A 26,632-nucleotide genomic window follows, 5' to 3' on the forward strand; every position below is an offset into this window, starting at 1 on the left:
GTATAGATGCCCTACTTTTTTAAATAGAACAAGGGACGGACGGACTTTATTATATAGAACAGCAAACGAACAGGATCACCTGATGTTAGCCCATGTACATCTAAATGCCAGAGGGATCGTAAGTGCGTTGCCGGCTTTTTAAGAATTTGTACGCTTCATTTTGAAGGACCTTACGTCGAATAGGTTTAGAAATAATTCAGTGGGAAGCTGGTTTCACATAGTGGTGGAGCGCGACAGAAACTACTGTTATTAAAAAAAATAACGTGTGTTCTCTAGCCGATTCGGCCAGGGCAGCACGGTAATTATCAAAACTACTTGAGTGTCCATCATTTAACTTCAGGTGAACCTCCGTTGCCCCCTATTATATAAAAAAAACAAAATGAAAAAGCGATTTTAATTCCACCTGGTTTTTGAATCGAACCCAGACACTGCTTCACCTCTGATAAACTCCACTCAATCAATGATACATTCAGAAATTCACTTGAATTAATAAGATTATAAAATTATTACAATTTCCGTTCGAAAATGTCTCCAATATTCCTAAACTATCGACAAAATATAAAGTAACAAATGACTGTAATATATCAGAAACATTATCCATTCCGATATTATCATTTGTTATAAAGACCGAGGGTAATATTCCGTGATAGGTTTCATCAAAATGTCATCGCAAATCGTCCTAAAAAGGCGCGGTAATAAAGAAAAAAAATCGTGCCCTATCTCTCACTTGGCACACTAAAGGGCAAGACAAGAATCGCCTAGGACTACGTTACAAGCGGAAGCGGTAGGACAATATGTGTTCGATACATTCGATTTTGACAGGGTTGCCCCCTGGGCAGGGACGGGACGGGCAGGCTCGTCTGATAATAAGTGACAAACATTATTTAATTGCGATAATTATACTTCTTGCAGTTCATATTAATTGTTTCTTAATTCATGTTATAAAAGCAAAACGGGAACAAAGTTACAGAAGACGAATATATATACCGTTTTTACGTTCCACTTATCGTCATATATGTTTGATTTTCTAAAAAAATTTCTCGTCTGGGAATCGACCCGCCCCGTTTAAAAAAAACACCCCTTATTTTTTGGTATATATATCCGTTCGTCATTTGAAACTTCAGATATATATTACGTCATTATACAACTTTCTATAATGTCTTCCAAGGACTGCCTTTATATTAAAATTAAAATTAATATATTTGCACTCATGTCTTATACCACACGAGCCTGAGACAACATCAGTCGACAATAGACCTTACGAAAGCACTTTTGCATTTTTTCTTTAACAAGATTAGATTAATAGTAGCTGACAGAGATTACCATGATTTGGCTTCGAAACACTAACGAGAGGCTGTCGGTATTATTCCTGATTTGTAAATAGGCGTAGCTTGTTGTAGGTCGTTCTCTTTTCATCACGGCGTTAACACAATTTGATTGAAAGAGACTAAAAGTAGTTTAGTTAACTGTGAAATTATAATGAATGCGCGCAACGATAACCTATTTATATCAGGATCTTACCTTTTAGCGAAAATTACTACGATAAAATTCCATTACCTGCATAGAAAAAGTTCAATTAATATAATACAGTAAAATGTTTTAACATAAATTAATATGTAAGTGAAGACAAATTATACGATAACAGTTATTAGTACTTCAATGCTGTTCCGAGTGTAATCCTGCAAAGACCAGTTGAGCAACATTTCTCAGTACCTGAGCGTTAAGGGGCCACAAAAACTCCTACAATTTATTACCTATATTCTATTGTTGGGACCATTACAGTCGAAAGGGGCTATTGTCCGCACAATTGCCACAATAACTTAACACGTGTTACGTATAAGACTCTAATAACAGGATTTTAAGTGTTAGTGTTCCTACAAACGACTGTTTAACGTCAAATCTGGCCTTTGATAGTGTACGCTTAACAGCTTAACGATTTTTTTTTAATTTAACACTAAAATGCTGATGATAATTTATACAGCTATATAATTTTATCAAAAGTATAACGAATATTTTGTTGTGATATTAATAAATAAATATGAGGTGCTACAAGCTTTTTAGGCCTGGGCCTCATTTCTGTGTCGGTTTCAGGATCCTCCTCCTCCTGTGCCTCACACATGACTTTTTGTGTCTAAGGCAAGCCGGTTTCCTCACGATGTTCTCCTTCACCATTCGAGCGAATGTTAAATACGCATATAGAAAGTACATTGGTGCACAGCCGGGGGGGAACGAACCTACGACCTCAGGGATGAGAGTCGCACGCAATAACGACTACTTTTTTTATATATTACAGCAATTTAGTATATAATTATAAACCTTTCTTTAGAAAAACAACAAAAAAGAATACGTGTGCATATAATACCTTAAAAATTGCAGAATAAAAATATGTATTTGCGCAAAATATTTTTACGGTTACAATTGGGGTGATCGAGTGGGCGTGCCCAAAGTGGACCTTTGTCGTTTTGAATTCTACAAATAAGATTTTATGCAAGTTTAAATATGAATAGGAAAGGTTTGAAATCCCGTATTTCACCTTTCTGTTATATTTACAAGTTGTGTTATTTTTTAATGTAATCTTTAATAAAACTTAATTTTAATTATAATTGGCCTCGGGTCAGATACTACATCTGGATATTTTCTCTTAATAATCAGATAGCTTGAACTTTCCTTCAGACTTTCGATGTTGAAAATATTTTTTATTTTTAGGAAGTAACCGGACAGGAGGCTCACCTGATGTTATCTGATGATGATGTTAACTGAACATTGCCAGAAGGCTTGCAAGTACACTATGTCACAAAATCACTATACTAAATAATAAAAAGAGAGTGCCGCTACAAAGACAGACGCTACATTGATTCCGGTTTTGTGAAAAAGAGTTCTTATAGCCAAATAGATGATCAGCCTTCTGGACACACACCGTCAGCTTGGGTCTAAGGCACTACGACTTCCTCCACCGTTTCCTTAACACTACGAGTGTTAATTGCAAGAAAGAATCATTGGCACGCCGTGTTTCGAAAGCACGAGCGCATGATCGAGGATCGTACGCTCAAGCCACTAGACACTGCTGACACAGCTAAAAGCTATTATTGTAATTGGTTGAAAGCCAGGAATGCATTAACAGACTAAAATCCATTATACCATCAACTATTTATATATTCTAATGTCAAGTAATAGCGATATATTGAGTTCACAGTAGTTCACAATTATAGTTGGTAAATGTCAGATTTTATGGAAAACAAAAATCAGTTCAAGTTCATTAAAATCTTACAAAAAGAGATTGATTAAACTCTCTCTTAGTACGGTAGCTCATAGCATTGTAGTAAGCAGAGTAGCACCTGAATCATCTGTCTTCATCGGTTTTTGTTTAAGTGGACGGTCACGTGACAGGTCCATCTGGGGTTGGTGGTTGATGGGCTTTTGACGGTAAATTCTTTGTTACCATCCACGATCTGTTTCTCAAAGTCTCTCTCTCTCTCTTACCACGCCTCGGCGTATTCTATGGTATACTTATAGGATTCGGCATAGTAGACAGGCGACAAATAGATCGTAAATCTCAATAAATATCTATCATTGTCGATGCGATACGAAACCTTATACGTTGGATAAAAATTGATACAATTTACTATTGAATACTAATCAGTTACCTTTTAATATATCTGTACGAGCCCAGGCTGTACATGTTGCTCACTCAGGCTTTCTTAGTTTTATAAGCGTGGCGATTACCTAAATCGTCGGAGTTATTCCCCGATAGAATAGCCAGACGCAGAAACTCTCTCCAAAATTTACATTACATTAATTTTTAATTGAGCATTCGTTTCATAGCAATAAGCATTTATTTGGCATATTTTATATCGTGGTACGCGAGTAAATTTACTGGAGTAAAAATGTATCCTCTCTCGTTTAAAGCAACCTGAATACCCAAGAATCGTACATTTTGGTCCTTCGATTCGGATACATTAGGTAATAACAAATAGTATTACGTTTTTATTTATTTATTTCCCCATTGAATTCAGAACTATAGTCTGTGGAAACTATTATTCCAGCTTAACACATGAACATATTACCATGTGGGTATCTCTATTTCATCTGAAATCTATGTATGTAATTATGAATTCTAACACCAAGGAATTGATGGAATGTACGCTAATAATCATCTCTCAGTATGCAGAAGCAATTTAATATTAGAATAACAAAACTCTTCTACTAATCATTACTACTACTAATTGTATTGTTTCATAATTTTAATTATTTGCGATTTCTGATCTGTGTTACAGGTTTTACTATACTTTTTTATTGTTACCCTTTAACAGCCATTTGGTTTTCTATGTCACTAGCAAGCTTAAAAACTCTTGATGACGTCCAACTAAATTATGATATAATATATGGAAATTAACTAGCATTTTTCATACAAAAAATACTTAGTAAGCTTATTGTATCGTGCAATACGACTCATGGAAAACAATTAGGTTTTTTTTAATTTCCTAATTTATACCCTGCTAACAAAACAATAGAAGGGCTAATTACGTTATATGTTGACAAAATCTCTTCACAAGATGAATGGTCCCACAGAACCCGTTTCAATAGAGAATTTAAATTAATTTCGTTGGTCTTAAATGACAATATTATACGGGTCTTATTATATGTGATTTACGATTTATTTGGGCGTTCGTTTTTATCTATAGCGTTGTACTATCGTTATAACATATATCAGAAAACCGCTTTAAGTATATATATATATATATATATATTATTGTAGAATAAAATTCTTCATAAATTAAATTAATTTGACTAATTTGGTTTAATACGGAAGTAATCGATAAGTAAATAAACTTATCGTTAGCAGAGGGGCTCATTATTCCTGTCCATATTCTGTATGTAGTAACAAAGACAGCCTTAGTTTTTTAACTGCAGTCAAAATTGATTACGAAGACATTGTTTAGAACATATTATATATCTCGAATTTATATGTAGTGCCGTCGCCCATGGACTCTCACACTGTCAGAAGGCTCGCAAGTACGGTGCTGGCCTTTATTTATCGATATTTTAATGCTTTTAAGCTTTATACTTACATATATATTGTTTTAATTATTTAAAAAATAAAGTTAAAGAATATCATACCTTATAGTCATTTTCATTTTTTTGTGTTAGTATCGTGTTAGTCAAATGAAAAATCGTTTTAAAGGGGTTAGGTGCTACAGTCCTTGGCTCTTTAGGTATGAAATAACTTGAAATTGAATCAACTTCCACTCAGCGCTTCCTCGGCGTCTCAAATTGAAACTTTTGTTTCATTTTTTACTTCGAAATGAAATGTTGGCACCAATTTGTATTCTCATTACAGGAGTTATGTGTGTATGTTGAACGGAAACATTATATAAGAAAACGGAGACACCATTCATAAACATAATAGCCTCATAGGAAGTGATTTTTTTGTTCTTATTACTCTAGACTCCTTTTGCATATGAAGAAACGAGACACAATATATTTTTGTGTGTATATTTATTAGCACTTCGCTGCGACTATACAGAAAGTCAAAGTCAATATTATTTATTCATATTGGTAATACAATGTACACTTATGAAATACATTAAATGCTTCTAATTATACATTTACTGCCCGTTCTCAAAGGGCATAGAACGGAAGAGAAGAACTGGCAATTAACTCTCCGACTTTATTTACAATCGCCAAGGTTGCGTGTAAACATTGTGTTACACACGGAACCATTACACCATGTTCCACATGACACCTTAAGTAATTAATAATAGTAAAATAAATTATTAGAAATAAAGATTTACAGTACAATTAATAAATAAAATAAAAAGGAGGGCAACTGGCAGCCTTATCGCTCCCGAGCGATTTCTTACAGGCGACCAATTTGTTTGAGGTTGGTCGTATGGATCAAACAATGATGAATTTTATAACCTAACCTTGTTATACTTGTGTTGAATATTACATATATTCAGACATTTATCAATAGTCTTACTATCATACGTCAAAAATTTATTGGATTTATACATCATAGTTCGTGCTAAGTTTCCGAATCTCACACTAAAAGTCTTCTGATAAACTGTTTAAATTGAGTTTCTATCGGCACACAAAAAAATGAAGTTCATTAATTAATCTAGCAATATCTGTAGTAGCAAGCTCACGTTAATGTATATTAAAAATAACTGGTAATATTCTACGTGTAAGTAAAAGGCAGAGCAAACCAAAATATTACAACTTAGAAGTCAGTTCGGTCGGATTTCAAGTCGAACTCACTTCAACCAGCTCAGCAATTGTTCCAATACGCTTCTCCGACTAATCGCTACGGTGGGTGAAGCGAGTTTGCGAGTAAATTCTATAATTGACTACTACAAAATACAGGGTTAGACTAAACCTATTCAAAACAAACTATAAATATGTATAATCAGCGGTGTTGGCTTAGGGGCCATAGCGTGAAACTTCGACGGACAGGCACAGGAAGCTGATCACCTACTTGCTCTGTCTCTTAGATTTACAAATCATCATGAAACGGATACAAAAATCTGAGGCTCAGACCTAAAAAGGTTGAAGCGCCACTGATTTTATAAATATATAATAATAATGTGGATAAGCAGGTTTACTGATATTCTTATGGTTTTCATGGTTTTACTAATGAAATATTATACAAAATAAATTAGTAGTGCTTAAGCATACTAGTAACTAGTATGATTAAGCACTGCTATTTACTGAAGTTATACAAATACATAAACTACTCAAAACCTCTGACAACAATATAGCCGGGGCATCAGCTGAAGAAAATATATGTATACCTACAATAAAAACAATACAAAAGACAGATATAGACATAACATTTAATGTCTTTGGTTAACATAGGTTTTACACATTGAAAGAAAACAATTTTTTAAGCGGATTAAAGCTATTTGTATCATTATAAATTTATAGTTGTTCCACAGCGCTGGTCATTCTGCCAGAGACCACAGCAGCTAGTTTGCGCCTCAGTCGCAAAAAAGAATAAGAATGTAATAATACTAATACTTAGTAAAACAAACAATAATAATAGTAAAAGTTAGCAGTGTAAGTAATAAAGTCTTGTGTAAATTAAAAATAATTAAGAAATGAAAAATAGGAATAATTGTTAAGAAACAGACAAATAAATACTTCTGGGCGGATTAAAAACTAGGTTACGTTTGTTGAGTAACTAGAATGTTTTTAAACTTGCGACGAAAATTTGATTTTAGTTGAAGGTTTTTCAAAAAAACATGCACACCTATATACAGAACTAATACGTACTGTTATGGAAGTGCCTTAATCTTATTTTAAATACCTTTCTGTCAGGTTACAAAATTATTTTTAAACCCAAACAATTAGAGACCTTCTCATGTGTAATAGCTTTATTAGAGGGTAATTAGGCAGGTGGTAAACTTGTCCTTTCAAAATCCCCATTTATCATGATGTATGCGGGTTTTGTGACACGCTAACCTAGAAACAGTACGCTCGCTTTAGACTTAACATTCTGGTAGAGATACCGTCTTGGCAATGTTTCTTATGAAGTAGGTAAGTTCCAATCAAAGCCCCACGCATGTCCATACATTTATTTAGATTGAAACAAGTTTTTATTTTTAAGTGTAAGGTATGCACACAAATGTAAGATAAGTCCACAAACTGGCCCTAAATTGTATTAAGAAAACAACAAATTAATTACTCGATTTCACTTGGTATTGTTTGACCTTTGACCCCTGGAGCTGGTGATTTTCTAGCTCACACAGGAAAGATATTCTGCCAATATTAAAGGTACACTGCCATAGGGACCAAACTTTTTAAATTCCTTTTAATTGGTTTTATTATTTTTTAATTATTTTTATGATTACTATTGTAAATACTCTATATTGGATTGTAAGGTTTTTAACTTTGTCATTGTATTAAGTACATATATTAAGTTTGTTATGGAAAAGCTGCCACAGGTATTTTTTTCTTAAAAGGGTCCCCAAATCATACACATTGTACTTATAATAAATAAACACATTTTTTTATTTTATAACTATCTTAATTTTCATTTATACCACAAGATTTATGTAAAATCCACATAAACAAAATAATTTAACTTAATTTATAACATACACATCCTACCAATCGTGAGACCTTAAACTGTTATCTCTAGAGTCCAAAAGGTACACATTTGATATAACTAATTAAAACTTTGATATTTTGCGGCGCTAACACCCACGTCGAGCTTTCGTGGACAAGTAAACAAATAAGCTTTTTGATTAATTATGAAAGCTGTAACTATACGAGCGTTATAAATACACGTTTCACGTTTCATTTAGTATAGAAGCTTCGTCTCGCTTCTGAATCTGAAGTGTACAGAACACTTGTTGATATTCAGAAACAAGACCGTATACGGGAGTTTTTTTATGTAACTAGAGGCAAGCGGGCAGGAGGCTCACCAGATGTTAAGTGATACCGTCGCCCATGGACACTCGCACTGCCAGAGGGCTTGCAAGCGCGCTGCCGGCCTTTTAAGAATTGGTACTCTCTTTTGGTACGAAAATATCATTGGGCAACTGGTTCCATATAGTGGTGGTGCGCGGCAAAGACTGCCTTAAGAAACGCTCAAATCAATCAAAATCTCAGGGAGTTTCAATGCAATGAAATACAATATAGTCGGACTTTGCCGTAATGTATTTTAACCCAAAGAAGGTTAAGAGTCAGAAACGAATCTCAGTTAACATAGATCCAGTGATGACTTCATAGATTTTTTAACATTTGTTAATTAACAATAGGACAGAAATGCCGGCCGATGCCGCCTTCTGACTAACCCATTAGGGTTACTGCCAAAATCCTTTTCTTGCTATGCAACAATTTTATTAAGTAAATCGCAAGCGCGAATTCTCGGTGTGCTTTGAGGTTATTGTAACCCACAGAACCTAGAATAAATACATACATGAAAGATTACAACATCACCTTATACTTTAATCCTTATAATGAATTATGCTCCCAATGACTTCACATCAGTTATTAGTAACATTGTTACTTCAAACTGTGTAACAAACACAAGTTTGTACTGAGACGATCAAAGTATAGCTTTTTCTTTTCAACCTTTACTAACAAATCCGTTGTAAGTGTTCAAGGTACTTCGATTATGGTGTAAATTTCTTTTACTATAAATAGCCACGCCATTGCTTAACGTTAGACTCGTTGCGACACTGTCGATCACTGATAATTTCACCTGAAGGAATTGATAAGCAAAAACAGGCAATTGTAAACTTAATCGCAAGCAGCATACCGATGAAATTTCTATGTTAAAGTCTGCACTGATAAGAACTATTTGCGTTACGTAGGGGAGTGGTTGCAAAATGCATGTATCGATAGATAAAAATGATAAATTTGATAGATATTAAACGCGCAAGATTTTACACCCATATAATACAGACATGTAACGTATATAATTTTTATCTTTTATCTTCATTACTTTCGTTACATTCATTTTAACTCCGGAGTATTTATATTCCTATTAACTTGTAATATAATAAAATACAGAAGAATATGTTTCGCTGAACGCATCTTAGCTACTATTCAAATAAAGTCTTTTTATTATTGAAAGCCATTAATTAGATTATACGTCGAATAACCTCTGAAAAGCGCTGGAAACAACTTATTGTATTATATATTTAATTTAAATCTGAGATGGAATTAGCTTTAAGCATCCATTACCACATCCACCCGCACCACAATGAGTACGAGGGTACGTGGGACTCAATCCACTCCAGGTAAAACATCTGCTTCTCAAGAGCCGGGTGAGCCTACTAAAGAACCTTGGATCTCAATCGCAGTGCCACGCCCAAAGGTGTCTGGGTTGACTCCCGCATTCTATATGAGGAATATACTTAGAATCTATACTGAGAAAAACAGTTTCAAATATTCCTTATAAAAAATTAAAGATATCCTCGGAAAAAATACGCCAAATGTCACTTCGGAGCGAATTCCCAAGAGACAGAAAAAGTGTTCAAAATTGCAATACCGCTGAATTATCTAATAATGTCTAAAATATACAAAATCAAATCGAAAATATTTATTCCGTGAGGACTTTAGACACAAAGTATTATTTAACAGCTTTTAGAAAGTTGTGTAGAGAAATAAAACTAAAAGAACCCACAAATTATAGTTAAACATAATTATAGAAATTGCATTGCTTAGTTGCCGCCGTTCTGTCCTAAGGTTCAGTGTACATAGTTGGAACGTTGGATTTTTAGGTAATTAACACAAGATACGGTGAAGGCAAACAAACATCGTGAGGAAACAAATTTTACCAAAAAAATTACTTGACTTGTGTCAAGCGGGAGCCTACATACTAAAGAACGAACAAACACTGAAATATGGCTACCACATGCCCTGTGGAATGTTGAATGGAATGGAATAATTTATTTATTTATTACCATGTTGCATTACAATATAAAAATTTAAGATAATTAAATGAAAGGAGGGCTGGGCTACTGGCGCCCTTATCGCTTTCGAGCGATCTCTTCCAGGCAACCACTGTAAGAAAAAAAATCAATTAAATTAGATAAGGTAGGCAAAAATACATATTGCATATAGTTATTAAGACCAAACTAAGGAATAATATACCTAATACTTTCAACGACATTATTAGGAGGTGGAAATAGAAAATATTACAAGTAAAATATGCACAGTTTAAGTCTGTAAATGACGTTTCTGAGCTAGTTACTAACGCCACAAAAGGAATTGAATTTCAAAATTTTAATTAAGTGGTTACGTCATTAATTTCAATTTATTTCAGTCCCCGAAGACGGTGAGAAAAATGGAAATAAAAGTTTGATGAGGTTTTAAAATTTTGATTTTATGCAGAAAACTTTATAGCAAATCATTATTTTTAATTAAAATATAAAATGCATGGTTTTTCCGAGACTGCCCTAAATTCTTTACGCTTACATAGAATTTTTATTATTTCTACATGAAATTTCGCAACTCAGCCTAATAAATGATGATATGTTTTTGTATAAGTTACGGTTTTGTACAATTATATAGCAGATAAACGTTATTTACAAGTTTATAATCTTAATAAATAATGTTTTAAAATCTTCCAAAACAATATATCTTTCCTATACACGGGTTTACTATAGTAATTAATAAATTAACAGTTCTAAGCCGATTAATAGACTTTTTAATCTTTGTTTATATAAATCTTTTAAACGTCTGTTTGTAATTAAGTTTCCTCAAAAACTAAATTATTACATTTTGTGTATGTTCAAGTGGATTCAAGCATTTTTGTTTATTTAATAGAAATAGTTTAGCTTTAAAATAATGTGCTTTTTTTGTAATTTTCAAACGGTTCAAATTGTTACAGCTTATTTAAAACAGTTTGTGCTTAAGATGTAAACAAGACAACATCTGTCGTGCGGCTAGTTACTTAATATATATCTATAGAAGGTACTCGTACCTGGCTTAGAAAGAGAAGTAACTGCACTGCATTCTTCTATGCCATTAATTAAACTTGAAACCAAAAAAAAACTTTATAGAGGGAGAATCTTGTATAACATAATAGTCAGCGATTAAAAAGTGGCGAGTTTATACCACTCTTGTCCGTTCTACGCTTTGTGAACTGGCAATAAATGTATGAAAAATAAATAAACTTTGACCTATAGACTCAAGATTTGTCACACTTGTCGAGGGTTCACTTGAACCCTTAAGCCACTTGGAAGTGACAATCAGCTGTCGTTAATGAGTGAACAAATAAAATAATCACTCAATATAAATTTGGCATTGCTTACGTTTGTGGTCGATAATCTAATTGGGGTTTTCTTTTAGGATACAGCTATAATAATTTACTAACGAAATCATCACATCATGTTTGTGTTATATCTGTGCTATCTGTTATATATATAACACAAACAAACAATATATATATATATATGATGAAAGAAACTCAATGTGTTGCTAAAAACAACAAAACAACATAGAATTTATATTTCATAACAGTTCTTAAAAAAATTACTTTAACCTAATTCCTTTTAAATCCAAAATGTTCCAACAAAATAATTATAGTAATAATTCAATTGATAAGCCAAAACTAGCGTCTTTTTCCACATACTAACAAACTCTCAATATTACAAATTAAATGAAACCACTGTTAACCCATAATAATAAATTAACTATCCTAAGGATCTAATCTAAGAATTACAATTATTTCTTTACATGTACATAGTATATGTATATCAAATGTCAAATGTTAACAATGCATTCTTTTTAATAATGATAAATAAGTTTCACCATCGAATTTGTTGAGACGAAAAAGTCATATGTGCAGACTAAAGAGTCGGTGTAAATAATAAATATTTATCTGATATGTAAACAGTAAAGGTTTATGTATATTGGACTGTTAATATTGTACATAAATGTAATAATCATTTATAATGTATGACACGAATTATAGACATAATAATATAATGTTTTACAAATTAAATCTAAACTAGGCTATATAGTTTAAAAGCCTATTAAAAGAGATTCTTAATACGATATCCTCACCTAAAAACATATAAAGTGCCGAAATGGCCCAAGCTATAAATGGCAAAGAAGCAGACCAAAAAGCTGGTGAGATGATATCATAACTATACCGAGCAAGCTGGAGAGATGTAGTTGAAAGAGGTCCACTAAAGAATTTTATATACATTATTAATAAATTTTACATGTTTTGTGATATATTGTTAATACAATAATTCAATTAATTAATAAGAGAAAATATCATTCACCCGTTGAACGCCCTAGGTAGGATGGTAACATTTGGTTAGCTGACACAGCAATTTATTAAAGCAACGTGAGCTGTAATATAGGTCAAAGTAACATAGGCAAACACTTACTTATGCATGTTATAGTGTACACAATATCCCTGTAGATAGACCTAAAGACCCAATATAATAAGTAAGATTGTTAATACTTGTATAATAAAAGTATCTTTAAAGAAAAATCAGTGGCGGAGAGTTTACTGCCAGTTCTTCTTGTCCGTTCTACGCCCTTGTTTTGAGAACTGGTAGTAAATGTAGAAGTAGACGCATTTAAAATATATTTCTTTATTGACGTTCATAAGTGTACGTTACCTAATTTAAAAAATAATTTTGAATTTGAATTTATTTACGTGTATCTGATACATCCAGATTAAATTAAAATATCATCAACTCATGAAATGCATTTAATAATCATAATTGTGTTGAGCATCTGTGACCATTGCTGTAAAGCTCGCTAATAATATACATTCAACGTTAAATGATCTGCGGCCTATTGGAGGGCACACCTAGAGGAGATGCCTATTTAACGGTCTATAAAATGAACCCACATTAAACTGTCTACGGAAGATGGAAAGAGTTCCACTGATTCTTTATTTTTACAAGAAATGACGATTCAAATTACCGCTCTACCTGCAGATGTTAACAACCAAGGAGTGAAACGCGCTCGCATAAATTAGCGCTATATGAAAGGGAATGACGAAGGAATTAAGAAGACTGGGCAACTATATTTTGGTCTTATTGAGTCATATAAATGTTTGGCTCGCGTTTGAAGTTTAAAAGGCTTTTCGAACCCTTCGCTTGGCTCTGTTCCACACATATGGAGCATATCGCTAATTACTTTTAATTAACTAAATAAGTCGCTCGGAACTCTTAGTTACAGCACTAGTCAACAATGAGTTGCAGTTTTCTTGGAGCCTTTGACGAACTACAAAGCGCTTGGAGCTTTTCAAACTTAATTTCTAACAAGAGGTTAAGTAAATAAACAAAGCTAAATAATTAACACATAATTGAATTTATGTGTTTGTGTCTATTTATTTAGAAAAAACTCCTTGTTAGCTACCAAGGGGTTTTTTCTAAATAATTTTATATTTTTAAAATAATATACAGTAAGTATACGGAATGTAAATAAAACCCTGAGTTTTATTGCAAGTGAGACGGATATAATTACTTGCACACTGACTGCATTCAGAATTGCATTATTTATAAAAAAAGGTTTAGGTTATGTGTTTTCTTGTTTTGTTTATAGTTTAATTTAAATTAATAAAGGAAATAAATAAATAATTGTAATTATATATAATAAAAATAAATAAATAAATGTAATTGTTGTTCACCGTACTCTCTAATTGTTTTTTTTTTTTGAACCATTAACACTCAATGACATAACGCTAGCGTGGCGATGCCGGCCTTTTAAGAATTGGTGCGCTCTTCAGTCGGTAGCTCATCTCTGACCATCTTGGTCACCAATTAAACATCTGGAGCAATCTGTTTCCACCGGTTTCTGTCCAGCGCCTCTCTTATAACAGTGTACAGTTTTGAGGACGATGAGTCTTTAGTCGGCGCATCTGGTTGGTGAACGGCCACGTGACCTCTTGCCTTCTGTGCTGCCAACCATGCTCAGTTTCTCCAAGTTCTCGTCACCTCCGAGAATTATATGGCTGAAATATCACTCCATACGCGAAGTTGGGTAAAGATCGATGTATTTGTGCGCTTCGCAGGTTAATCTTAACATAACTTTTTACTTTAACACAACTACATATTACCGTCAACCTATGATTACAGTTTTGGCTTCGAGGCCTGATTGAATAAGTTTTTGGGAAGTATCATTGCGGCACGTAGTTTGAAAGAATTTCTATTCAGGTGTGTTCTGCTGGAAATAACGGAAAAACGATGTGCGCTATAGATATATTTACTGAAGTAAAAACGTTACGTGAAAAATAAAGTTATTATATATATTTTAAGTGTTCCGGTATTTTTCCAGCGTCTATAGATTTGAATGTTTATAAAATTTTTGTTCAGCGATATCATAAGTATAACTATTACGTTATTTGTTAATTAATAGCTATATTACATTTAATGTGTCTTTCTGAGTTCGTTATTCTAAAGATCCGGTACGTTTCTCGCATGCCTTTGAGAAATAATAGTTTTGTAGATTGGGGAGCATCTCTGTCGCTATCACTTATTCCTTTAGATTATATACATACAGTGTAAACTTCATGTAACGTCCCTCGATTTAACTCCCTAAACCGTCGAAATCAATGGGCTGTAGCTTCTCTTTCATACAACACACATAGCATTACTCCCACTCTCAGTACGACAACGATTGAGTAATAAAGTAATTTTTAAGTTGCTAAAATTCGTAAAAAACTGCGCAGCTGTGTACGTTCTTTAGTCGCTTTACTATCCTAGCCCGCAATAAACTCTGTCGGCATCATACATACGAAGTTTCTAAGAAATTCGGTCTTTTGTTTAAAAATTGGGATTGCTTGCACGTGTAGACTGTTGTTGACCATGACTATATGTAGAAGTCTTGGATTGTTTTTCTTCTCTCCATTTAATAACAACTCTCTATAACGCCAGAAAATGCGCAGTCTCTTCAGTGTCGATATTTATATATATATATATGGGAGCGAGCAGGCAGGAGGCTCATCTGATATTAAATGACACCACCAACCATGGACTGACACTGACATTACCAGAAGGCTTGCTTGCAAGCATTTCTTCTAAGACAAAGTGGTATTGGCTTGCAAATGATTAAATGGGAAATCGTTCCGGTAAATTGTGATTTAACAACGGTCAGCAGAGAACGACATACGTCACGGTGATTTAGGTAGAATTTCGGATCCCATCTCGACGTCCGAAAATGAAACTTAGCTGCTGATCCTTATCAATTTATAATTTCATAAATCACTTCCTACAAACTCTGATAATCTAAACCTATACAAAATCCCACACTTGACCATGTAAAATTTACCAACTCATTAAGGAAGACAATACCGAACAGAGATCTCAAGATGAGAGCTCAAGACTCCCTGGTACTTGAGTTCTTGCGAACTGTGTCAACGATCGTGTGCAATTAGCGAAGCTCATTTGAGTGGAAATTGAACTCGGTCTCACATTATAGCCTTATCAATTTTCTTCTAATAGCAACTTATATGAACAAGATGATAAATACTTATTGTATGTATATAAATATAACTTCCTAGAACGTTCCAAAATTTACTTAGAAAACTTTTAATACCAGCCCCCGTGAACTTCGTTTCGCCTAAATATTTTTTTTATTAAGCCTTTCTCAGTAATAGATACATAGCATGGAACATTTTGCTATGCCACCCTAGATAGCAGAGTCCCCCCCCCCCTATTCTTCTAAATAAATACATAAACAATTAATTTTTTGTAGGAATCTTCAAAAATGCATTTCGTTTTCAAGCATAGTTAATATGTGGGAATTTGTATAAAAAAATTAATTATTACTGTTAACGTAATCACCAAATACGAAGATCAAAGACGAATTTACGAAATTGCCTCGATATGTATTTCCAATATTCTGCTGGTGGTGGTGTTGATTGGTGATTTTTAAAGGTTTATTAAATTTTTAACTATACAGGCTATGATAAAGATATAAGTTCAATTCCCGGCAGCATGTAAAGACACAATAATGCATCAATGGACTTTCATTCTCTGTGCGCATTTAACATTCGCTCGAACGGTAAAGTAAAACAGCGTGAGGAAACCGGCTTGACTTAAACCCAAAACACCGACGGCGTGTATCAGGCACAGGAGGCTGATCACACAATTTTACGTCCATACTTTAGCTGACTTAGATAAATGGATATGATCTTAAACCTATCGAAAAGAAAAGGAAAGCCGTGCATATATTATGTTCTTACATATGAATTGGCGTTTTGTCGTTCTAGCCACTTTGACCTCAAATATACCTCTTTGGTTACGAAATCCAAAATCAATTTTTACAGGTTTTTTTTTGTTTTTCGAAAACTATGATACATTTCGTATTCCCGTTTTAATTATTTTTCTTAAGTCACTCTATTTATAAAATGGAAAACATAAAGAAAGAGAAATATCTAATATTTTCGACGTTCCACGTGTACACGAGGAAAAAAATTTGTAAAACAATTTTCTGTTTGGAAAGAATATAAGAAAACACATTTTTTACTTTGATTTGCGTTAATTTGTCTCAAATCCCGCTGACCACGAATGCTGAAAATTACGAAACGTCCTGTTACGTAAATATAAATTCCGTTAAAGAAATTTACTTTTTTTGGCTATTCTCCGATAAAATGTTATACTTTATGTTACAAAGTATTTAAGTCCCAAGACAAACTAGCGGCAGAAATTCTGGTTACTAACTTAAGCCTTTACCCATACTGGCCCAAGATTTACCTAAGTAATTAGAATTGTTCTAGTTTCAAGTTTATCAAGTTATGTGCGTAAGATTTATCGTCCCACTGTACTATTAATTTAATATTAAAAACCAGCTGTTGTTACCAATTCTCATTATATTAGGTAAATCAATATTTTTAGAAGAGAAATCTTAAAATCAATTTACTAAAAGTCATGAGGCGACGGCGAAGGCCTAGGTTATTTGCGATACCAAGGGCCAGAAGCAGTCTGTTGCACAGATCCTCGTTATCAAAGACGTTGCGCCTACTGCATGCTGCATCACGACACTATCGACATATTTATATGTTCGCATAGTGAATTCACAGTAGCGACATTATGTATATTAAGTGTTTAATGTTACATATGTACTTTATTATATTTCACTCGACGTTATCGTATTGGCATAGTCTGTAAGGATAGTGTATGGATTTCTGTGATAAATAAATAACATACAAATTAAGAGATATTTAGTGTATAAAATACAAAACACCAGCAGAGCATAACGTTTTATCTGAGTATAATCTATACATGTATAAATTTTGTGTTTATATCATTAGACTCCTAAACGGCTGGGCTGACGTGCATTCGAGAATGGTTTAGATTGGTGTGTCCCAAAGCGGGACCCACAGGATTGTGGGAAATTGATTCGAAAATTTACATGCAGTGTTTTGTTAACATTTTCCTCGTATATATATATATAGAAAACATTTGAGTTCCTTAAGTAAATTGTATTAAAGACGTGTGTACACAACGTCCGTCGGGTGCGCTAGAAGTGTTACGAAATTTGGTCATTACTATATGTAAATAATGAGTATTTACGTATTAGGTTCTTTAAAAATTATGTTCAGAAGTTATTTATATATATTCACCCATATTGTTACTTACCATTTCTTTGACATCCCAATGTTTGAGGAAATCGTTTCGTTTTTCAAAAACGGAAAGGCAAAATACTCTTTATATTAAGAGCTACAAGGCCGATACAATATAATAAATTAAGAAAAACGCCTCCATAGAACAGACATTCTTATTTCTTGTGTGGAACACAGCCAAGTATCCTCATGAAATATTTATACAATTATATTACATGTGTTGTGTATGAAGTACAAAGGACGCGATTTCACTATTGAAATTTTCATCATTACGCTCGTACATTTAAATTTAGCATAATACAGTTATTATGTTGTTTTATATTATGTAAGAAGACAGAGACTCACCTGATGTGAAGTGATACCCACCTCCCAAGAATACTCACGTTGTCAGAAGGCTCGCAAGTGCGTTGCCGGCCTTTTAAGAATTGGTACGCTATTTTCTTGAACCTAAGTCGCATTGGTTCAGAAATAGTTTAGAGGGCAAAAACTGCATTAAGAAACGCTCAGTTGTCGTATGACGGACGTCGAGGTGATACGAATTGATTTTCGTACAAAAAAGTTTGACGATAAGATGATTCTTTGGTTAATTATGCACATAAACGAAAAGACTATGGAAGGTTTTTTGGCATAAAGCATATTTTTGTGATAGTTTCAGTAATAATACTAATTGTTTTTTATTGTAATATAAATTTAAAAATTTCGCGCGTATATCAACTCGGAGTTTTTACGTTGAGTTTGGTCAGTAATAAACAACGATCAGGTGTAAATAAACATATTAATTCCGGTATCTTTAGTTTAAAAATTAAAAAGCACAGCTTTAGAAAAATATCGTTCAATCGGTCTCCTAAACACAAAAGCAAACTTTTCATGTTACATAATTTTATTCGTCTAATTGCGTCCTAAAATATTAAATATGCTTTTAAGTCAAAGTAAAATTTTATGTCGACCCGAATTAAGATTTGAGGCGGTTTTTTGTATGAATATGTTATAATAACTTTTTTAAGCTGGATAACAACTGGCTTTAATTGTATAAAACATGAGCTTATAACTAAGATAACATTAGGGGTAGTGGGGTTGCCACGCTGGATTAACAAAAAACTAAATGACTTATTGTTTTTATAAATCTAAGTGACATTAAAAAAATTGAGCAGTGTTGGCATAGTGGCTTCAGCGTGCGACTCTCATCCCTGATGTCGTAGGTTCAATCCCCGGCTGTGCAATGGATGTTCTTTCTATGAGCGCATTTAACATTAGCTCGAACGGTGAAGGAAAACATCGTGAGAAAACCGGCTTGCCTTAAACCCAAAAAGTTGACGGGGCGTGCGTCAGGCACAGGAGGCTGATCACCTACTTGCCTATTCGATTAACAAATGATCATGAAACAGATACAGAATCTGAGGCCCAGAACTAAAAAGGTTGTAGCGCCATTGATTTTTTTAATTTTTTTAAGTGACATTAAAGTTATTGGACATTATCGGAAAAGAACATTTTAAATTACAATTTATGAGTGATATAAAAACTAAAGGGCTAATATTGGCTTTAAGTGTGATGATTGTTTTACATTTTGTGTACGCTTCACATAAATTCCGTTTCATATTTCCTAATACGGAAAGCTTACCTGTCCTTTGAAGGTCAGCAACGCATCTATTGTACATGTCCATAGGCTGTGGTAGTGATATAGCCGACTGACACATTACGTTGGTAATGTTGGAAGGACAAGGTCTCCGCTTTGGCTCCCACGAATTTGCATACATTAACAGAAAAGTATAATTTTTATTCGCACGATACGAACGTGTACTTACGGTGCCTTAATTATACTACATTAACAAACCATGTAGGTAGTTACCGCTAAATGAACTAAGTTTAACTGTGAAAAGGCTGCCGAGTGAAAAATTCCTGAAACAGCTAGGAACAGTAAATTCTATATCGCATTTGACATATCTTCTAACGAAAAAGACTATACCTACATTACAATTACATTTAAAGTACATAAAAAAATATGTGGCGCTACAAGCTTTTCTAGGTCTGGGACTTAGATTTATGTATCTGTTTAGTGATCAATCAATCTAATATGACATGAAGAAAGAGAGGAGGAGAGCTCGCCATTCCCCAGCATCACACGGCTTCATTTCGTGGGAGTTTTAAGTACAGCGCGACAAAATGTTGGAATAATATCCCTCCTCCGTTGAAAAATCTTCAACTAAAATCAAATTTTCGTCGCAATTATTAAAAAAAACATCTTCTTACTCAACAAAAATATCACGTAATAATGTTTAATCCGCCCAAAAATATTTATTTATCTACTTCTTAACAATTATTCTTATTTTTAATTTAATTTTATTTACATTTTTTTTCTCTTCATTGCTTACACTGCTAACTTTTACTATTATTATTATTTGTTTCTACTGAGTATTAGATTCTTATTTGTTTTTTTTTTTGCGACTGAGACGCAAACTAGCTGCTGTGGTCTCTGGCAGAATGACCAGCGCTGTGGAACAACTCTGCTCCTCGGCATAAGGCTGAGCCAGGGCCAATTACAACCACAGCACACACGCATTACACAATGAAACCTTTTTCATTAAAAAAAATTGTTATCTCTCTATTATTAATATTATTTTATTTATTTTTTGATTATTGTTATCTTATGTGTTTCTGTGTGTGTTTTGTTAGTAATAAGTGTTATGTCTAATAGGCAAGTAGGTGAACAGCCGGTGTTTGACACACTCCGTCGATGTTTTGGTTCTAAGGCAAGCCGGTTTCCTCACGTTTTCCTTCATCGTTCAAGCGAATGTTAAATGCGCACAAAGAAAGTCCTTTGGTGCACAGCCGGGGCACGAACATCAAGGATGAGAGTCGCACGCTGAAGTCACTAGGCAAACGCTGCTCATTATTTAAATTACATACAAAATTATAATATTGAGGAAAAGACACGGTGTTTAATACAGTTGATAAAATCACCTTTACCAACTTCAATCAGCCGAGGGACACCTCAGCCTCACACAGATAACTAAAAAACTTTGAAACTCAAGTTACTCCCTGAGGAGACGTTATGCTTAACAGGAAAAGTTTTTGCCAGTACGATGTCACTGGTCGATCGAGATAACCTTTAGACCAGCGTAGGTGTCAGGTCTTCTAGGTCACTTGATAAGGTGAGATTGAAAGAGCCTTTGATGGGACTTTTGAGAGCAATGACGTCATTAGTGCTTATTAAAATAGTTTTAAAAAATTGCACTTTTTTTAAATTAAATACTTAATTATTTTTTATTTATTAACACTTCGTTACATTACAATATATAAAAAATGAAACTAATAAAATCAAAAGGACCTTAATCAAAAGGCGGCCTTATCGCTTTCGAGCGAGCTCTTCCAGGCAACCACTGTGAGTAAAGAAAAAAAAATTAATTACATAAGATAGGTATGAAGTGCAAAAGTAGTGTATTACACACAGGAAACAAAAAAAACAAACAAAACTAAAAGGATGATACATTATTTATTTTTATAATGAATATCTCGCTTTAATATAACGATCACAAAATAGATAATTACAAAACGATTTTTAGTGAAACCTTCCAGCCTTTGTTACTAACAATTATTTTTATTTATGTAATTACTGTGTCCTCAAACATTTTTGAGTAAAAATCCAAATAGAAAAAGTAACATGCAAAACTATGGGAACCACGGCAATAACAATTTTAAAAATGGAAAGGAGGAGGAGGAATCTCAAAGGAGCCACCTAATGATAAGCCATCGCCTATGGACACTCACAATGCCAGAAAGCTGCACTGGTGACCTTTTTGTAATAGCATCGGAGGGCAAACAATCATACGCAGCGCGTGGACAGGTGTCCAGATATAAAATAGGTATTTTAGTGTGTGCGTTGCCCTAATATCCTTCAAGAAAACAGTAAACCGATTCTTAAGAATTAGTCAAATTGGTTTGAAAACGATTCGACAGCATGGTAGTGGGCATATGATAGGGCAATTTCATATGATCATCGCTATAATTTCTGTATCAGAATTTCCGAGGAAGTACTAAGCACAGAACTCGTGCCGCCAAGACCCATTTGAATTATTGTTTCAGCTGATGCAAGCAATTATTAAAATGATCTTAAAACTACAAAATTTTCTTGCAATGTCCCGAACATTGCAAGAAAATTAAAAGATATTTTGTAGCCAACCTGGGATGTGATGTGTTGTGACCATTAATTTAAGATAGATGTAATATTAGTAGAGGTATAAAAACGTTTCTTCTCTCTGTTTGTTGTAATGTTTTTTTTTTTAATTTTTATTGTAGTGTAGCCCTTCAGGCAACAAAGTGTTTTCAGGTGGTTAACAATATATTAAGCGATAATAAAAATAGAAAAAATCTGATCATACATATAATTTTTACTAAACAAAATATCCGTTATTATGCTTTGCCGTGTATGTATGAGCGATACACTGAAAAACTAAACAAAAACACATGAAATCTGCATACATGCACGAGACCACAGATGTCGCCACATTTACATATTTGCAGGTTTTAACATGTCTGTCTGTAGAATATTAATCTATGAATACATTTTAATGTATGAATTTGGGAATAGAACCTTTAAAAAAGTTCTTATGGAACGAGAAAATAAAGTTTTTTTTTATATATTTCTAACGTGTTATATTGACATTCAAAGGCCTAATTGACATAAATGATTTGACTTTGTATCTTTAGTTCCCGATTATTTATTACGGAAAATATGACATGTATTTTGTGAAAATATTTTTAACTTGTCCGTAATAAATAGTTTAGTGTCTCTTATATATTTAACTACATAGTTATATAAAACCGTAGCGACCTCCCAAATGCGAAACCACAGAAATCGGGTATTTAATAAACAAATTATGATTTATGAATAAGCAATGCCTGACAAATTAGATTCCCATCGGCTCTATACATCATTTGAGATTTTTCATAATTATTTATTTAATTTAATTAAATAATCGTTGTTATAACAAAATATATATTAAAGGTGTTTCCATGTCTCATCAAAAGCCGTTAAGTAATGATACATCCATTCCTGGGGACGTAAATCACGAAATAATAATTTATTTATAGTTTTTCCACTGACTTCCAAGGCACTCGGACTTGTAAGTGGTTCTCTCAATAGATTTTTCTTTCTTTATGTGTACCTAGTTAAAACTTGCTCGTACAATGTAGGATATCGTAAGGAATCATCCTAGACCCAATTATAGACGGTATCCAGTAGATCTGATCATTTCCATTAAGAAAAATAAACGAAACAGAAATCTTAAAACGAGGGTGAGGCACACTGTTCTTTTTATTATATTAAATTCGTACGCTGAATGCTTTATAAGGTGATTATCTATATATCTAGAGAAATTTCGAGCTATTAATTGCGATTGCTATACTTATGGATGGATCTCCCGTATCTATAATGTTGTTTGTGGAATGTATTACTTAATGTCACTTTAAATTTCATATCAAGCCAGTATCACTATAACTTCAAGAAAAGAGTCATTGAGAGTGTCCATGGGCGGCGGTATCATTTAACATCAGGTGAGCCTCCTGTCCATTTTCCATATAGTTGTATTAAAAAAAAGTACGTTATGCAAGAAATTGTGGTTATAACATAAATTATAATCTCACGGAGGCAAATTTAATTATTCTAAATAAACAAACATATTCCTGCTACAATTAGGTAATGGGCCTCAGATTACTGTATCTGTTTCGTAATAGTAGAACCGCCTTCCTTTTTGGGTCTAAGGCATACCGGTTTCCTCTCGATGTCTTCCAACTCCGTATATTAATTACGCAAAAAAGAAAGTCCATGGGTTCACAGCCGGGTTTGAAACTACGACCTCAGGTATAAGAGTTGCATTCTGGGCCACGTGGGTCACTTTGCTAGATTAATAATAATAAAAGCAAACATTACAACGCGTGACCACGCGGATCATTAATTTAATTTTTAAATTAAAAATCACGTCAAACTAAGAGGCATAGAGGGATATTTCTTTTTATTGCCAAGTGTTAAAGTGCCAATTTTGAGTTGATTGTGTGTTGACAATGATTTACAATAAATAATAGTAAAATAATATTCTCCTACAATTAATTAGTCCCTTGTCCGGCAGTGATGTATTGAGACGAACTGACGTATTCATTTCAGATAATATTATGTATTGAGTCCGCATTATTCACAAGCTATCAAAATGTAAACAAGAAACTTTTATATTAAAATCACGCTTTTACGGATTAGTATATTATTACAAAAACCTCATTTTAATTTAATTTAAACCAAACTGACTTTTTATAAAATCTTTAGTGTATGATAAACAATTTTGACTGCTGTAAGAATAAAATTACTTAATTTTAAACTCGAAAGTATGTAAGAGGATATTAAAAAAATACTTTTATAAAGTGTACAAAGTTGTAAATAACATACATATTTCGGCAGTTTAAAAATACCCTAAAAATCCTCACTCAAATATTATTGACTAGTTTAAAACGTAAGAAATAGTTCACGTACACTGTATCAAACGAACGAGCTCGTACCAAAACTGGTTTCCATTTCTCATAAACCTTCTCAGAAGCAAGTTACTAACCTAAAAATCCCAGTAAAGAAAAAGGAATCTCAGAACAATAGAGTGTTATTACCGCAAGAATGGCTTTTAATATTTAACCAAAAATAAAAGATAACATTGCGAGTTGCTTTTGTCTCTGTGTGTTGCTCCGTAATAAATATTGTTTTGTCTGTAGAATATTTTGTGAAGTAGGTTTCGTTTTTGTTTCATTTGACATCTCAATTCTCAACTGCATACAGATTATTAAATGGTCCGCCAATAAAAAATGTAATTACAATTTTTTTCTACAAATAGTAAGGATAGGTACAGTATGGTATGCTTACGTCTTTATTTAATTCAGCCTAGGACTACATAAAAACAATAACAAATTAAATCGCGCCAACTAGCCGGTCGGTAAAACAGGTGCTTAGTAAGGTAAAAAAAATATCGACATTAACTTTATAAGACTATGAACAGTTCAATTGTATTTCAATCATGAATCGTTATCACCTTTGCGATTAATACTTATTGTCTTAGGTATCACGTACGCATCCAGCATTTTTCAATAATATCACAAGAGTAGAAAGAGATAAATTGTATTTATTAAATTATTACCTTATACCTTTAAATCCTGTATTAACCAATCCCAAAAAGACCCAAATCCCTAAACAAAAGTTTATATGGTATATGAACTTGATATAATATTGATTAATTGATTTAGAATTCAAACCCTATTCAAAGATTTGTCTATCTATGTGCAGCTGTATGTGTAGGTTATGTAGTCTATAAGATTAATTGACGGACCAAGACAAATAAGACCTATTATCAAGAATGCCTTTATGCGGTCTTTATAAAAGGAAGGTCGCTCGTTACTTATAGTTGGTAAATCAAGTTAAGAACAAACTACTAACCTTATTTCCGCTGCAACCAGACTCTTTTTGATTCCAAAAAATCAACGTTCACACATTTCCTGTGCAGTTTCAACTTAAATTCCAACACACACACCTATGTGTGACACACAAACAATCTTGTTCACTGAGATGAATCACCAAAGCGCACTGAATTGCACTTAAAACTGTGTTTTAAACTTACACAAAACAACAGAACACTTTATATGACTTATTATTCGAAATACGAATCGATTTATTTCACTTATCCATTTTCTCGAACAGAAAAGTTTATCAAGCGAAACATGTGACACAACAACCCCAGCGTACAACCAAAACGCGACTGATTCGTCGACAAACGATTGAAACCCAACAAAATAAAAAAGGCCGCGCACTTTGTTGTTTTGTTAAAACCGGAGCACTTTTACACTTAGTCGGTTTGGCACGAGTGAAACTATAAACATGAGTCAAAAAACTTTTTGTTTTGAGACTCGAAAGTTACATTTAACTGTTGACCCAAGTTATGTTTGTATTTTAGGTTTAAAATAATAGTGCGGTTCGTGTTGTTACGCGTAAATATAAGGTTAATCGCCTTTTTGTTATGGTTTTAAGCACGGACGCCATGTTTGCGCTGAGCACGCAAACAAAAACTACTCAACATTTCTACGCTCTGAAGTTAGTCAACAGTTGAGGAGCCCTATAGAACCTGTTGTACTTAACGCTAACTTAACAGTATACACTTGAAATAAAAACATCTTCAGGTAATTTAAGATACTTTCACAAATCTACTTTTGTGGTTTGTTGTTTGCTTGAAGTCTCTTCACACAGCAAACCGCCGAAACATTTCCGTGCTTGTTTTATTTATAACTTTTAAAGGCAAATAGGTGAACACTGAGCCTTGTATGCTGACGAACCTGAAACAATTTCTGATTCTATGGGAATCGAAGCTAAGATTTCTAGATAGGTATGTGGTAATTACAAAGCCACTTTGGCGGTTTTATATTTTAACAATGAATAACTAAATTGTGAGTAGATTAAATTAATCAGAAAATGTAATACATAAATAGGGATTTATTATAGGTATCCACATGGCATTGGGGCGGCACCGCTTTTTATATTTTTGTAACTGTAGGTGGACAGACGACATC

The 26,632-nt window shown here is 33.4% G+C and overlaps 1 protein-coding gene across 1 annotated transcript in view; it reads right to left on the reverse strand.

Moving 5' to 3' along the window:
• The window catches only part of LOC123711694, a 160,218-nt gene extending 134,109 nt beyond the window's left edge, over positions 1-26,109 (reverse strand). The window contains exon 1 of the mRNA XM_045664400.1: positions 25,509-26,109. The gene's annotated coding sequence lies outside the window, so the exon portion shown is untranslated. The remainder of the gene's footprint in view (positions 1-25,508) is intronic.
• Positions 26,110-26,632: the final 523 nt, after the last annotated feature.

The sequence above is a fragment of the Pieris brassicae genome, chromosome 7 (genome assembly GCF_905147105.1).
Source record: "Pieris brassicae chromosome 7, ilPieBrab1.1, whole genome shotgun sequence".
Lineage (NCBI taxonomy): Eukaryota > Metazoa > Arthropoda > Insecta > Lepidoptera > Pieridae > Pieris > Pieris brassicae.